Source organism: Channa argus, chromosome 21 (genome assembly GCF_033026475.1).
Source record: "Channa argus isolate prfri chromosome 21, Channa argus male v1.0, whole genome shotgun sequence".
NCBI classification, from domain to species: domain Eukaryota; kingdom Metazoa; phylum Chordata; class Actinopteri; order Anabantiformes; family Channidae; genus Channa; species Channa argus.
In genome coordinates, this window is record NC_090217.1 from 12,428,208 (window position 1) to 12,443,976 (window position 15,769).

The window sequence follows — 15,769 nt, forward strand, 5'->3', positions numbered from 1 at the left end:
CCATTACATTAAAAATGTAATCACAGGGATATTTATCCAGAAATGCCACTTTGATCCTTGAAAATAAGTTGTTTTATTTTCTGTAATTTGTAATTACTGTCTGGACCATGGCTAAATTAAATTTCCAACAAAACAAATGCAGCAGTCCTTGCTTCCTTGCTCTTATTAAAGCTTACATTTTCAACAAACTCTCATTGTGAGGCATTGAAATATTCTGCAGTGCTACAAGATACAGGAAAAATTCTATGTATGCAAAGTCAAGTGTTCTCAAGGCTGCAACAGTTCAGCACAAACATTCGTGTTATTTTTGTTCACAGCAACACTAAGGATCATCTAAATATTATTAATGCAAAAAAGGTAATTACAACCTGTAGACATCTCAAAACAGTCAACATTAAAAATATATTTTTAGGCAAATTTTTTACATTTGCAACATAGCCCTCTTCTCCCCTCCTACCAACACACACGCACCTCTCCTGACTCTTAACAACTTACTGATCACATTTTGCCGTCCGTTCCAAATTAATAAATTATTGTTTTTCAGCTCTTATCAAACACCAGCTTAGATGCAGGTCTCTCTTCCCAGAGGATGGTAGCGCCTCTTAAAGAGTTCGGACCTGTTGTTGGTTCTAGTTTAATGCCACGTCACAGACACATTGCAGCCTGGATGGGCCTGCGTGACCTAGCTCGGCCCAGATAGGAGCCCTTCGCACCCCAGCCCCCATGTGGGACTGTACACCCACATTTTCATTTAAGGAAGGCGGTGATAGTAGTGGAAAAGAGGATTGATTTGAAGCCCTACTTTATTTTAGGGGTGAAATCTCTGCCTGTGCTGTGAGTTCACCTTTCTTCTGATTTCTAAAAAACAGGCAAGTGTCTGACTGACTGACATGTTTGTTTCAGTAGCTAGCCAGTTCAGCTTTTTAAGGCTCCAATAGACTGTTTGATTTCATATCCAGCATGAGTCTGTGTGTCTGTGTGTATGTGTGTGTGTGTGTGTGTGTACACGTACACGTACACGTCTGGAGTTGTCTGGGTGAGACAAAGTAATGTGAGGCACATAAGTAGGTAAAAGTAAAACAAACAAAAAAAATGTATGTGAACATGGAATTCAAAAGGAAGGTTTGTGCAATTTAAAAGATATTCTATCTTACTTTTCCCTTTTTGGTTTTTAAGAAAAGCATTCCCAGACAGTGTGTGTGTGTGTGTGTGTGTGAGAGAGAGAGAGAGAGAGAGAGCGAGAGAGAGAGAGGGAGACTTAATGATCTACTCAAGGACATCCACGTGGCACTCTAAAATTGAAAAATGAAGAGTGCTAATAGGTCAGAGCATCTCATAACTGCAGCAGACATCAAGTCTTGATGCTAGTGATTTATCTTTAACTGGATTTTTCAGAGGGGTCTCCCAGCGGGAGTCTGCAGTCTCATTTCTGAACTGCCCCCAAAACTTAATGCAAAATGTACAGACAAATAAGCAAAGTTGGCTGAGAAGTAAACAGAAAATGCCATTAGAACTGAAACGCGAAAGACACACTAAATCTGACCTGCACAATTATTTCATAAATCAATACAAAAAATATAAATTTATTTACATATGTTTTATGCGAAAGCAATAAAGACTCTCTGGTTTGTTCACTGGCTTCCCCTATTCTGGCCTGACCTCAATATTAACTCCAAATGATTGTTAAAAAATGAACAACTGATCCAGTTATTCAACAATGTCAAGCATTCATTTTACTGCCTGGCCATTAACAAATTTTTAAGAGAATGTAATGTGTCAGTTTACAAACATTATACTAAAACTGTGATTAAATATTTTCTAGCAAGTTTTTACTGTTCACAAAATATATCAAACATAAATCACCTGCAAAGTACAGGCTCTTACTTTAAATCAAGTGGTGTTTCTTCCCTGAAACTATTAACTCACTTTGGTGTCTACTGCAGGGTGCAGTGTAGTGAGAGGGGAAAAGAGACGCTGTCTCTCAGGGGTTAAGATGCTAGCAGTCATGTGCCTGTCGGCTGCAACAAAAGCCTGCCTATGTAGGGTGCATACAGATGGAGCAGGCTCCTTTGTGTGCAGTGTTTCACACGTCACAGCCTCGGTGCTGCCAGGTCTGGATCTCTAGGCCTGGCTACAGGCCTAGCTAGCAGATTGTAGCACCTGATGTTGGGCTCTCACTTTGCTTTTCTTTCTTTGGGATGCCAGTGAAGCAAGTTTTGAAAGATAATGGAAAAGAGGTCCAAACAGTGAGTCACACGGCTAACCACAAACAATTGCGACAAAATACAGCACAGGAGTACATAGCGCTGCAGCCAGGCGGGCTCAAATCAGCATAACAGGACCAACTGTAAGCATTGTTCTGGCTCAGGTCTGCCATAAAATATTTGCTATATCCCCTCCTCTGCTTGCGAAACAACAATCTAAAATTCTCTGCAGATTACTTGTAATGTAGTAATATAAATATCACCAATTCATGTTTTAATCACATGTTGTGCATGATGTGTACATAGTTTTGCATCCTACTATATACACTGTGTCTGTATATTCTACTATATTTATACTACATGCGCCAAGTCACTAAGGAAGGTTCCTTATGATATACATGCTGGTGTATACAGTGATTAAATAAGCTAATGCCTGGAGCAAGCTTTAACTCAGGAGTATATACATTCATCTAGTGGGTTTGAAAATGTTTTTTTTCCTCTCAACAGAAACTTTTTGACTGCCCTCATACACTATGAAATTCCTGCCTGTGGTCAGGCATAATATGCACATTGTTATATACAGTGAAACTGTCACTTTTCTTTCTTAAGCTTTACATGGTCAATGTATTATTTTTAATTACAAATAATACAAACGTTTATTTCACTGTCAAGGATTACACAAACTAAGATTGTACTATTGATGCAGACAAATCCTGTCGTATACAGCTCAAATGGCATGTTGCAAAAGAAAATCCATACTCCTGCGCCTGTGTTTAAACTACACAAAGACCTGAGCTTGAATAGCGAATTAAGTTTCATTGTGATCCAAAGAGTATATATTGTGTCTTAGTGGATGTCACACTGGTAAATCCTATTCTAAATCTGATGCTGTATTCCTAACAATTAGGAAAGCAGACATATACAACAGGCAGCTGTCAATAATGTGTAAAGTCTGACCCTGCAGTTTCACAGAATATTCACTATCGAGTCACTCAGGTGGATCCTCTTAGGCAGAATAAGTGAGCAGGTGGGGGGGTTCACTATCCTGCCTGAGGACCCTTCAGTGGCACACCTGGCAGTTACAAGCATAGAGTCTTTAACATTTTAAATGCTGGACAATCCCTGATGCCACGGCTCCACTTAAAACCCACATTAAGTGGATGGAAATGCTTGGGTGGACTAGATTTATTCCATTATTTCAAGTACACTGCCCACTGCTTGCACAAAATTAACTTTTTAAAAATATCATTACATATATTAGCATATAGACACAAAAATAACTTTTCACTGTGTTGTTGGTTTTGGATGGAGAAAGCGAGACGTGAGCTACGAAGGTTACACTCAGAAGAAAATAAAACCATAAAAAGCCAATTCTACTATCCTTCCAAAAATCATAATAAATCTTTAATGAGACATCGCTCAGTTCTCTTTAGATATTCTCCTCAAATAGGGTTACTGGCACAAAAACAACTATTTTACAACGTTAAGACCAGTACTGGGTGCAATGGATTTCCGCAAAGCACTTCCTTCCAAAATAGCAAGGCAGTATTTGATTTAGACACATGAAACTATTTTAATCTGACTCATTAAAAGCTTTTATATGCTAATAACATGTATTAGAAACAGAATTAGTATCTGCTCTAAAGGCGTTTCTGTGTTGGCAGTCACTGAAGTAAAAAATTACATGTTAGCAAAGTTAGCACTCCTTTTAAAGGACATGAACACTGCTAGGCCTGCTTGATATATTTAAGCAAACAGCATCTATTAGATTTCATTAGAAATGCAAAGTTTTTGGTTTGTTTCAAAGTACAAACAGGAGACAATAATGTGTCAGGTTCCCACAGAAGACTAAAAGCCCTTTAAACAAAGTGTTACTTTTATCTCTTTATAAATGGCACAATGGTCATTTATCCTGCCATCACACTTGTGGTGAAGATGGTGAGGTGCAATTAGCTCCCACATATCATCACGTGTTGTTCCTTACCGTGTTACAAATTTTATTAAGAGTGTAAATACTCTGGGATCAGGAAATGAAACTCTGCAGCCCTGCAGATTCAAATGTGCTGTGTGTATGTGTAGGAAAAAGTCCCTGCGCTCTTTCTTTTAAAGACACAAACACACACCAAACATCCTTCATCACTCAATCTATCTGCTGCTACAAGTTGTACTTTAATTACAATTTTGTCTGTACAGCCTTAAAAATTTTAACTGCTATTTTCTGACCCTGACACCAAGCATTTACCAATAATGTCATAAAACACACACTTTGTACACACATGTATACACACCACATGCATGAGTTACATACTGTACTATCAGGGCAAGCCGGCCGGGTGCCTGACAACCACAGCGATGGAGGAGACGTTAGGGAAGGAGGAAAAAAAAGAACCCTAGCGTGTTAGTTTTCTGCCAGGGAGTCCCTATTGACCTGTTAAACCTTTGTGACTGGAACAAATGCAAATGGCGCTGACTTGTTCACACAAAATACTAAAGGCCCATTCAAATGAGGCCCTGGGCCACAATGCAGAGTGGCCGAGTGCTCTGTGGAGGCTGGGCAGCCCCCAGTCTGAGAGAAACGGCGAAAGACAGAGAGAGAGACAGATTCTTTTAGCCATTGCTCAGGGATTCTGGTCAACTGGTGCACAGTAACCATCCACTATTATTACGTCTACTTCATGAACACATACACAGACAGATAAGATAAAGTTACCTTACACCTCTGCTGTACTTACTAAATCACAAACACAGTTACTCTGCCTTGAACCTTAATTCATAATTACCTTGTATGTAATACTTTGTAACTGGATGTCAGTGGACCTATACTTGCTGTTATCAAGCACAATACCAGTTGTGATTGATATTTAGACACTGCTTAATCCACCTTGGCTGAGTGTGTCCCTTTGGCTGACATCATATCCTAATTTTTAAGTCTGCCCCATGGGGTATTGAATAAGAAATGAGCAGAGAGACCTCGTGGCAAAGAGAGAAGAGAAGAGAGAAACACATACCGTAGATGTGATCACCAATTGAGACTGAAAGGTTGGCATATGTACACTTACAGATGAAAATGACTTATTATTCATTTCATTCATTCATTAAATTATTATCAATTTACATTACAACCAGATTCCTCTCTCTACACACACACACACACACACACACACACACATATATATATATATGTGTGTGTGTGTGTGTGTATGTATATATTCACATATATACATGTATATAGATATGTGCATATCTATATACATATACATCTATCTATCTATCTATCTATCTATCTATCTATATATATATATATATATATATACACACACACACACACACACACACACATACATACATATATATATACACACACATATATATATACACACATATATACACACACACACACACACACACACTCTCACTCACCACCGCTATATTAAGTACTAATGTTATGGGCCCTTCATTCATTTAAAATTAATGGGCCACAACAAAAATACGGCTCCAGCACCTACTATGATCTCAAAAATAACCAAAATAGCCATGGTTCTCAGCTTGTCCGTTCAGGGGTCTCCACAGCGGAATATGTTCGCATGTTGATTTAGTTTTTATGGTGGATGACCTTCCTGCCGCAACCCACCCATTTTATCCGTGTTCAGGATTGGCACCAAGGTGGCCCTTGGTGGCTGGTCAGGGCCACACCTGGCAGGGTGGAATTTGAGCCCGCGGCCTTCTGCATTTCAAACCAATACTCCACCACTGAGTCACCAGGCCCCCTACCTCAATAATAAACATAAAGTAGAATTATCATCTTTCTGACCGTTTTGACTTAATAACTGAGAAATTAAATCTTGTAAAAGTAGAATTCATGGCAAAGCATCTGTTTTGGATGGACTGCATTAGATTAAATCAAATTGTACAGGTGGACCTAATGAAGTAGCTAGTGTGGTAATATACTTTTATGCATCTAAACCTAGTCAGACACCCCCACTGAGGTTTTTCAAAACCAGAGAATGAGTTATTTAAACTGAGATAGGAGATGTGAATGATTCAACCCACAACTGGGTTAACTGGATTACAATAACAAAATTTTTATACATGGAAATGCAGCTGCTGATGCTAAAAATTAATGCAGTAAAGGCACTGGGAGACACTTTCAAATCAAAATAACTAATAATAAAATCAAAATAAAAAACAAACCATGTTTCATTACGACAGGGGTGCAGTTCTACTGTACCTCATTTTAATGTGTGACATAAGCATACATGCTGACACTGAAATAATATGCTTTTTAAAAATAGTTTGTAGGATATTAGATTGGGCTTCCTTTTTCTACCCCTTGTCTTCAAGTAAGGGATTAGTAGGAGCCTGAGGATGGCTCTAACCAGCATATACAGACAGCACCTGATCTGAGGTACTATATGCTCTATATACTCTAAATGATAGTAAAGCATTAACATCCATGGACACAGTTATATGGCAATTACTAATAATATAAATTTTGAGTAAATTCTACCTAAATACTGTTGTTTTTAATAGATGTATAATGTTTGAGTATGAAACTGCTTCATATTAATGAGACTCTCTCTATATATATTCTTTTGCTATTTGTAGGTTTTGCAAGAAAGCACTAATCCTGCAGTGGGTCTGTCAACCATGCTGTATGTGGACTGACACCTGCAGAGGTCACACATGAGCTAAAACTCTGCAGGAAGGAAAGCAGAGAAAGTGGAGAGGGACTAGAAACACCAGTGAGAGGCTCGGTGAAAAAGCCGGCCAGACTTTATTACTTACATAGCATAGTTTTTGATACTCATTTATATCAATCATATGACTGCTTTATTTGATATTAACTATTATTTGCTAATTCAGAAAAAAACACTTATACATCTTTTAATTTGGCCATTTTGAAAAGTTTCATGAAAAGTGCCACAAGGGCTCCAAGTCGACATTGGCTCAGCTACCACAACAAAATTAAAGTTTTAAAAACTGTTCTGTCCCGTTCCATCAGTTGGAGGCATATCCTACAGCCAATGATTCAAACCCACAGAACTTTACATCGTATTCTAGTCAAGCTTATGTTTCCAAACATACTAAATATGTCATGCTGAATTATGGAGAAATTGTATAAACTGATGCGAGAGACATGTAGAATTTTTCCATCTGACGTAATAGTGGGGCCGTGAAAAAACAGCATCTTGAGGTTGAATATTTTACTGGCTTTAGTGAAGCCTTACATACAAAATTCTGTGAGTATGTGACAGTGTCATACTGTATGTGTGGAGGAGGGTTTTGTTCATACTTCATTTAAGATGAAGAGGAAAGTCAGGCTTTGAGCAGCTTCAATAAACTCAGTGAACTTTCATGAGCCTGAAATTGATCTTACACTACTGGAATAATACTGTAAACTCCACCCATCCAGCAGCCCATGCAAGTTGAAACAAACATGCATATATACTTGCAACCAGGATTTGACCAAGGACACGGACAGGTATGTCAGTTTCAAATATTAGTTTTGGTGAGAGTACTATTTTATTACCTATTCATACATGTTAATAATACACCATTATAATAATTAATAATACACCATTGTCACACATTTGGCTCTAAACAATTAATAAATCTTCCCTTCTATTTCAGCATTTAAAGCCCATTAACCCACTATTAACCTAAAACCAAATTTTCGAACAGCATAAGCCTTTTGACTACACGTAATATTTTGATTTATGAAGAGTCAAAGATGTTGTATTGTTAGGATCAACTTAGTCTAAACAAAAAAAAGTCATAAATTATCATGTGACAAGTGTATTTTATATCTTCTTACATAAAAATTCACAACGATCAAATTCCCTGTACCCTACTACATAATTGCAGTGGTCCAAAGCTACGGTCAGGCGTGTTTCTCTTTCACCGAGAGAGTCAGGGTGCTGATGGTGTTGCTGGATAAACTGCTACTCATTGCTTAAATCTCATTCTTCCTATTATGGTCTGTTAAAAATATGCTCGCCTGTACTGAAACATTAGACAGAGATGGCTAGTTTGAGCATTAATCATCTTCTTTTCTCTTGTGCTACCACTTACAATTTCACAAGAGATGAGGAATGACACCAACTTTTTATTGGTTTCTATTTAAAAACTCTATACGACAATATTCAGAAATGCTGATATTTTTAGAAACTGGATTTCAATTTCCTTTTAATTATTGAAACTTTTTATAAAATGGTTAGTCCCTTAAATGAGTGCATCATGCATAACACATGATTTGTTTTAAAACAGACAAATCAAACAAGCAAGCTATTTGGAATGCATAAAGCTGGATAACACAGTAAGTCAAATCATTTTTCCCTTCCTAAAATCTGCTTAGTAAAAACAAAGTTGAAATTGTACTGTAGAATATTTTTTGTTTTTTGTGGTCTTGTGTGTGTGTTAGTGTGCTCACCTCTTCAGCATTGCCTGAAGCGCCATAGTTCCAGGTCCACTTGTGCCCTGTGTTGCTCTGCACCGAAAACAACAACAACAATAACAAAAAAAGAGACTCAAATCACAAATCAAAAGTGTGGAATATCACAGCTTCACTGTTACAACCTGCACTGTGAAAAATGATCCATGATTGATCAGATTGTGTGGTGCGTGGTTTTGTTGCACGTTGTTCTCCCACAGTGTGCCAGTACAAGCTGAGAACAGGACATTCTTAGTGGAACATGTCGCTTTTGCGTTACATGTCAGTGCTGTTCGGCGAAGAACTAGCTGAAATTTATTCTTTCTTTTGTCATATTTAAAGCTTCCTTTAATTTCTGTGTTACAGTAAATGTTTATTTTTAGTATTATTTTAAATGATTTACGAATTGAACTGAGGTACTACAGTGTAGCATATACACACACATAAAAAACTTTCTTTGCTTTGAGGCAAGTGAAATGCAGCAGCAGTTAACCATAAAGAATTGTGTCGATTTATATTGTACAATAATAAAACACCTCACTGATTCACTTTCTGCCCTTTAACAAGGTCAAAGAACAAAGTTGGTTACAGCTACAGCTCTACCTCTGCTTGGGGTCTGCATCAGGCTCAAGGGCACCTGGGTAACACTGAGGGTTAAATGGATATATTATCTAAACGAATTAGCTGTCTTGCTTTATTCATTCAAAGGTCTGTAAACACACAACAAATACAAGTAAGGAAATGCTCCTGTGTTTTTGTGAACATTACAGCTCAATAAAAACCAGTGTAACTACACTGTAGCTCGATGAACACAGCAGCAGCAGTAGCACTATGTTCTGATAAGTTTTAGTATAATCTTGCAGACATATTTTATATTTCAAACAGTCTAATACTTTGTAAACATATGAGAGAAGGTGAAACTAGGTGGTCACAGTTAGAACATTAGGTTTTATTTAATTCCTTGCGATGCCTTTTAACTGTAATAAGTACACAAAACCATAAGAGTGATATTATTTACAACTGTAGTTTAGGCTATGTTGTTTCAACATTTCTAACATTTGCTTTAGTCTGTATTACTTTCTTGGAACAAGTGTCATCCAATATGAAATGTGTCTAAGAACATACTAATATAGTGAGACCAATAAATTCATGTTAACAAGCATAATTTATTATAGTTCTGTCATATCAGTAAGATGATGTGTAAAACCGGGTTCAATCATCCTTGTTCTTTGGTGTAGTGGCTGTGACAGGAAAATTCTTTTAGTGTTTTAGTAATTTATTCTTCCCCAGAAGGGTTTATCCGCTATTTTTAACTTTTGTCCTTTTTATACTATCACAGTTTTAATTCAGATCCCTTCACTGCACCTCAACACTGGCTTTAATAAAACCAGTCTGCGTAGGTGTTTTATGTTTTTTTGCCTGCTAAGTACATAATGCGGGCAGCCTCTTTTTGCTGTGGGTATGTTAAAACTGAACCGGAAGACCCTGCACTGCTCCCCACAGAGCCCAGCTTCATTTGCTTTTCGTCTCTCCTTTCCTCTCCCCCTCCTCCCCATCTTCTCACAGGACTCGTGAACTCTCCTTAAACCCGCCATTTCCCTCCAGAATGCTACTGTCTATCCGACATCAAAAGAACTGGAATTAAAACAAAAGCTTGAGGGTGAAAAAAGCTGAATTAAAGCATAAGGTATAGAGAGAATCAAGAGAGGAAGAGGGAGCGAAAAGAGAAAGAGAGAGAAGCAGTCCAGATTGCGCAGGGTTGAATCAATGCAGAGGCCTGGTCTCTTTTTTTTTTTCTCCCCTCTTCTTTTAAATTTTTTCTCTCTCTCCAATGATTCACAGTGGAAAGAAAAGGCCTTTTCCCTGTCCTCAGTTGAACTCCACATCAGCTTCCTGTTAGAAAGGCAAGGAGGAAACACCCAAAGCAACATGCGCGTGCGCACATACACACATTCTCACACTCACACACATACACACAAACACACACACACAAACACACAGAGGAAGGCCTTCACCAGTGGATTCTTCACTGCCAGAGAAATTAGGTCAAGCACTTAAATGCCCTGCACGGAGACTGAGATGGATGTGCAGAGATTTAAACTTGAAGTGTTTGGAGGGGACAGCAAAGGCATACCAGCGCAACAAACACACACGTACACAAGCTCATGTTGCTCTTCAAAATACACACTAGCTACTACACTGTCAGCTCATGGCTTGCCACATTATTAATACCAAAAAACTGAAATAATCAGTGACAGACGCCTACTGCTCCTACTGTTCATACACCATCCATCTGTGCAGATTTGAACATGACAAGGTGGCTTGGACATATACAAGATATTATATGTATGCTTAAAAAAGGCTAGGAAAGACACCTTTTAAGGCCTCGTCACAGGCAGAAACTAAAGCACTACGTGCACACATTCTTAAAATGCCAGATGACCTGATTAGGGAGTGACAGGAGTCTTTGTGCACCTCTACAACACAGCTCAGAAAACGACAGGACAGCACAACATGCCACATTGCAGTATCAGGCTTGCACGTAAAACCCTCCCCACCCCATCCCACTAACCTCACTTCCCCCCACCCTCTGACCTGATATGCCCTTAAAGAAACAACACACCAAATTGCCATCACTTCCAATCAACTATTCATAGAAAGCCTGGATTGCGCTCAGACTGATCTTGCCGTTTAGGGTTTCAATCAATTGCGTGAGATATTAGAGGGAGGGGGAGTGGGAAGGAGGATGAAGCTGTTCTGAAAGCAAATGAGAGAACATTTCGGGTGAATCCAAGCCTCTTCTCTTCTCCATATTGGCTACTGCCAATATAGCCCACAACAGGGCTCTGAGCTACAGGGTAGCTGGGTAAATCAGACAATAATCTTGCCAATTTTCACTCTACTGCAATGTGCTTTCTTCTGTCCCACTGACTCACAGTGGAGAAATGAGCCCCAGTCCATTGTCTGACGGCCACCTGTGTTTCTGCTCCATTTTCTCGAAGGCACAATGGCATTTTCCTGTTTATAGTGGTGACTGCCCTTTGTAAACATGCGATATCAGGGCATTAATACATCACTTAAAAGCGCTTGTTTTTGACCGGGAGCTGCGGCCAAAAGGTCATTCCGACCCTGTTCATATTCCAGCTTCTGACAGTTCTATTCCTCTTTCCAGGAAAATGGTGAGAAAAAAAGAGACGCGTAGCGAGGGAGAATAGCACAACACCATGTCTCTGTCAGCCAACACAGATCTTCTCTTGGGAAACACTGCTGCATGGCGATTTTGACTGACACTCCAGTATGAACAGAATCTTACCCAGCCACCCAGCCAGCTAGCAGATGACACTTTGCAAGCGCATACACGTGCACACATAGAGCAGAAATACATGGCCAGATGTGCAGGGTTCCAGAGATGATCCGAAAGTACAAACAACCACTTAGGATAAACTGATAAAAGTGGTGTGTGTGTGTATGTCTTCTGCTTTTAAACTTTTGACTTGTCCTGAAAATAGGGTGTAGATGTGCTGTGGGTAGAAGTTATCTGGGGTATAAACGAAATTTGTAGCAGAGAAAACTAAACTAATATGATACTATGTCTGAATATCACAAAGGTCAAACTGACGTTCTAAAATATGGCGTAAAACAGGATACTTACAGTTGACATTCAACAACAAGCAGCATACAAAAAAGGGATTCTACTGCAAAGCAACAATCGAATTTAGTTAGCTTTATCACTTCCTAGCCTATAGCCATAATCGGAAAGGATTTATGCTACAAAAAGAACTCTACATGGACTTAAAAACAATTATTTCTGTGGACTCTTTCTTGCCATAATCTGCAAGTGCTACCTGATTAATATGGAGCTTCAGTTCTGACTTAACAAGTGCAAAGCCACAACTAACATCCAACAAATTTTTTTCACACACATTTTAATTTCTCAAATATATAAATATGTGTATGTATGTATGTATGTATGTATATATATACATACATAAATAAATATGTGTATATATATATATGATCATTTTAAAGAAGCTGAGAAAAGCCAGGAGGCATCATACAGTATTTTTAACCATGAAAAATACATTCAGCTACTGCTGAGTTAGCTCCTCTCAGATTTCAATGAATTAATTTCATCAAAAACTTCTCTGAGGGAAACCACAGTGACACATCAGGGGAAACCGCACAGCTCTACCATATGTTTTCATGTCTAACATACACTGATTATCTTAGGGCGAACAGCTCAGGAAACGCCGTTTTTCTAATTAAATGCACATTTTACTGATAACGTACAAATTGCTCACTTGGTAAGCGGTGATGTTCTCCGCTGGACTGATCTGATCTGTCCCGGCTGTCTATCTGTTTGCATCGGGGACAACAAAGGGAAAGATTATGCCTCTCTGCGAAGGGAAACTAGGGCACGAAAAGGCGACCTCCTTTCTTGTGCTGCGAGGGAGAATTTACAGCCTAGCGACCATTACATGTTTACGTAAATACTTGTAGATGTTTAGGACTTGTTGTCAAATTTAGAGACGATTATATTAAGCTGATATTGCGGATGCGCTTGTTTTTAACAAGCTGGAAACTTCCCCCCAGGGACAGTGGATCGCTTCAGCCATAGCAGCGTCAATATCCACTGACCCAGTCTTGGTGAAATATACCGCTACACGCTGACGCTTAAACGGAGCCCGGTCTCGCTGTCATTTTACGCACTTTGCCCAAATTTAAGCCTGAAAATTGCCTTACAAAGGGAAAAGGGCAGAGTGAAGAATACGCACCGATTGATTTCAAGTTCAAGTTGAATGGTCTCTTCCTTTGGCGTGTACAACTCCAGGTCCGCCTGCTTTACATTTCCTAGACGGTGTCTGGTCTTCTATCGTGCGTCTGGACCCAAAAATGCAGGAAACCATAATAACAACAACCAAAAAAAAAAAAAAAAAAAAAAAGAACAACAAGCAAAAAAAACAAAACAAACAAAAGACGTCAACTTCGTAGGCTGAGACGCAGGAAACATCGTCATTTTGAATATGGTGGGAGACGGTGTAGAGCTGCCACCAGGGCCATGAAAGAGTTGTGTTTCCCCCTTCTGTCTCTCTCTGTGTGTGTTTGTGTGTGTGTGTGTGTGTGTGTGTGCGCGCGCGCGCGTCTCTCGCCGGCCATCCAGCTCGGTTCAATGGGGACACTCAGGCTGCTGCCGTGAGCCCTGCGCAGCCGATGAACCAGATGCGTCAAGTTCAGCTGAGGTGAAGTCCCGTTATACAACGAGCCTGGGTGTGCAGCAACCCGCACTGTCGCGCTGCTTATTTAATGGTTCCTAAAGAGAAAAAAGAAAAAGGCACAGCACAAATATCAGCTAAACTAGACTGTGTTGGGATGATTATTAAGAGCTACCCCCCCACCCCACCCCCCTTCTCTCTCTTCTGCCCCCTCCGCGGATTTCTGGGCTGAAAATAGCCTCAAGTACCGCCGCGAAATTATAAACTGCTTTACATGATAATGTGGGAATATTAAAGGAATAATATGCTGCAGTTTTAAAAGGTTTTGTAAATGCAACAGCAAAGACAGAGTCATTAAAACCCCAACATTTTAGCATTGTGCACACTCACTTTAGAAATGCCATTTTTTCATGTGTCATTCCCCAATTACTTATTTACACCATTAATAGCATATTAATGGCCCCATATTTAAGCTAACAAGTCTATGTCACAGGCTATTACAATATTTATTTGAAACAACCAGTAAGCATTTAAGAAAATCCATTATTATATCACTTTCTGACAATACTACAGGAGCCCAGATAAAAACATATTTACACACAGCTAAGCTAACTTCTTAGGCTAGCTACAGGTTTAGCCTAACAGCTAATTATTTTTGCCCCTGTGCTAGCTAATAAAAAAGTCATATATTGATTTAAGAGCTGCGTTTCTCACACCTGTTTGCCTGCGTTAATGAGCCCGAATCCCCTTTCTCCCTTCTGGAAGTTAATGAAGCTCTAGTTATTCAGTTAAGAGCATCCACTGTTGACTTGAAGACAAGCCCAGACTTGTGGAGTTCACCCGGTTTGCCTCGCAGACATTTTATTGATTAATCAGCAGTGGAGATGAAAGCGAGGCAGAGGCGTTAAAGGACCAGGGCGACAGTCAGAAACTTATTATATAATTATCCCCAACATTAAAACCCAGCAATAAGGCGTCATTTAAAGCTACATGTAATAATTGTATGCTGGTTTTCCAGGACTTAATTTAATGTGATAACAATTCACAACCATTTATGTAACAATGTTGACTTGTGCTTTTTGTGCTACTAAGGTCGAGCTTGCTTGTGAGTGAATAAGAACATTCAGAGTGTTTTTTTCCCCCTGTGCATTAATGCTACTATTTATGTTTTTTCTCTATTTTAAATTTAGTGCTCATAAAAATATATAGACAACACATGAAACAATATCTGACACACCCAGAGGGGAAAGGGGAAATAACATGTTAGACTCATTTATGCTGTGAGGACAGACCCCTGCAGGGTCAGCATTTAGAAAAACACGTCAAATAAAGTTCACCAGGTTATAGATAACAATCTGTAAAGGCAAAAATAATTATTAACTTTTAATATGGAGTCACTGGAATTTTAATGAACACACTCCCTCACCAAGAAATGTGGGGATGAAAATTAGTGAACAAGTTGTAAAAAGTTAATTATTAAATTAACTTGTTATTTAAAATCTGCTTATCATGAAAACCAGTTCAGTTCATTTGCAGACTTTATTGGCCTTTAAAATAAATTTTCTTTCCAGGCGTGGTTTTACAATAAAAAACAACCATAAAAACATATGATGGGATTATGATGTGAAAGAAACACACACTACCTACCTTAAATGTAACAATAAATCCTTCTTTGTTCAGTAGAACACAGGTGTTTTTTGTTATTGTTCATGTGCAAATGTGTTGTGTGTGTGTGTGAGATTTTTTTTTTTTTTGAGCCCTGCACATGACTCATAGCACCAGTCCCTATGTAAACCTGTACAACAGAAGGGTGTGTACTGAGTGGTGGAAAATCTGTATTGACAGGCGATATTACAGTTGTCCTCATTGACTGTGCTCTGTGTACAGTACACCTATATCTGTCAGCACAGAAAGAAACTATA

At 38.9% G+C, this 15,769-nt stretch overlaps 1 long non-coding RNA gene across 1 annotated transcript in view; it reads right to left on the reverse strand.

The window, feature by feature from the left end:
* The window catches only part of LOC137106437 (uncharacterized), a 30,704-nt gene extending 15,229 nt beyond the window's left edge, over positions 1-15,475 (reverse strand). The window contains exons 1-2 of the long non-coding RNA XR_010911935.1: positions 13,410-15,475; positions 8,635-8,691 (exon numbers count right to left, since the gene is read on the reverse strand). This is a non-coding gene — a long non-coding RNA (uncharacterized lncRNA). The remainder of the gene's footprint in view (positions 1-8,634; positions 8,692-13,409) is intronic.
* Positions 15,476-15,769: the final 294 nt, after the last annotated feature.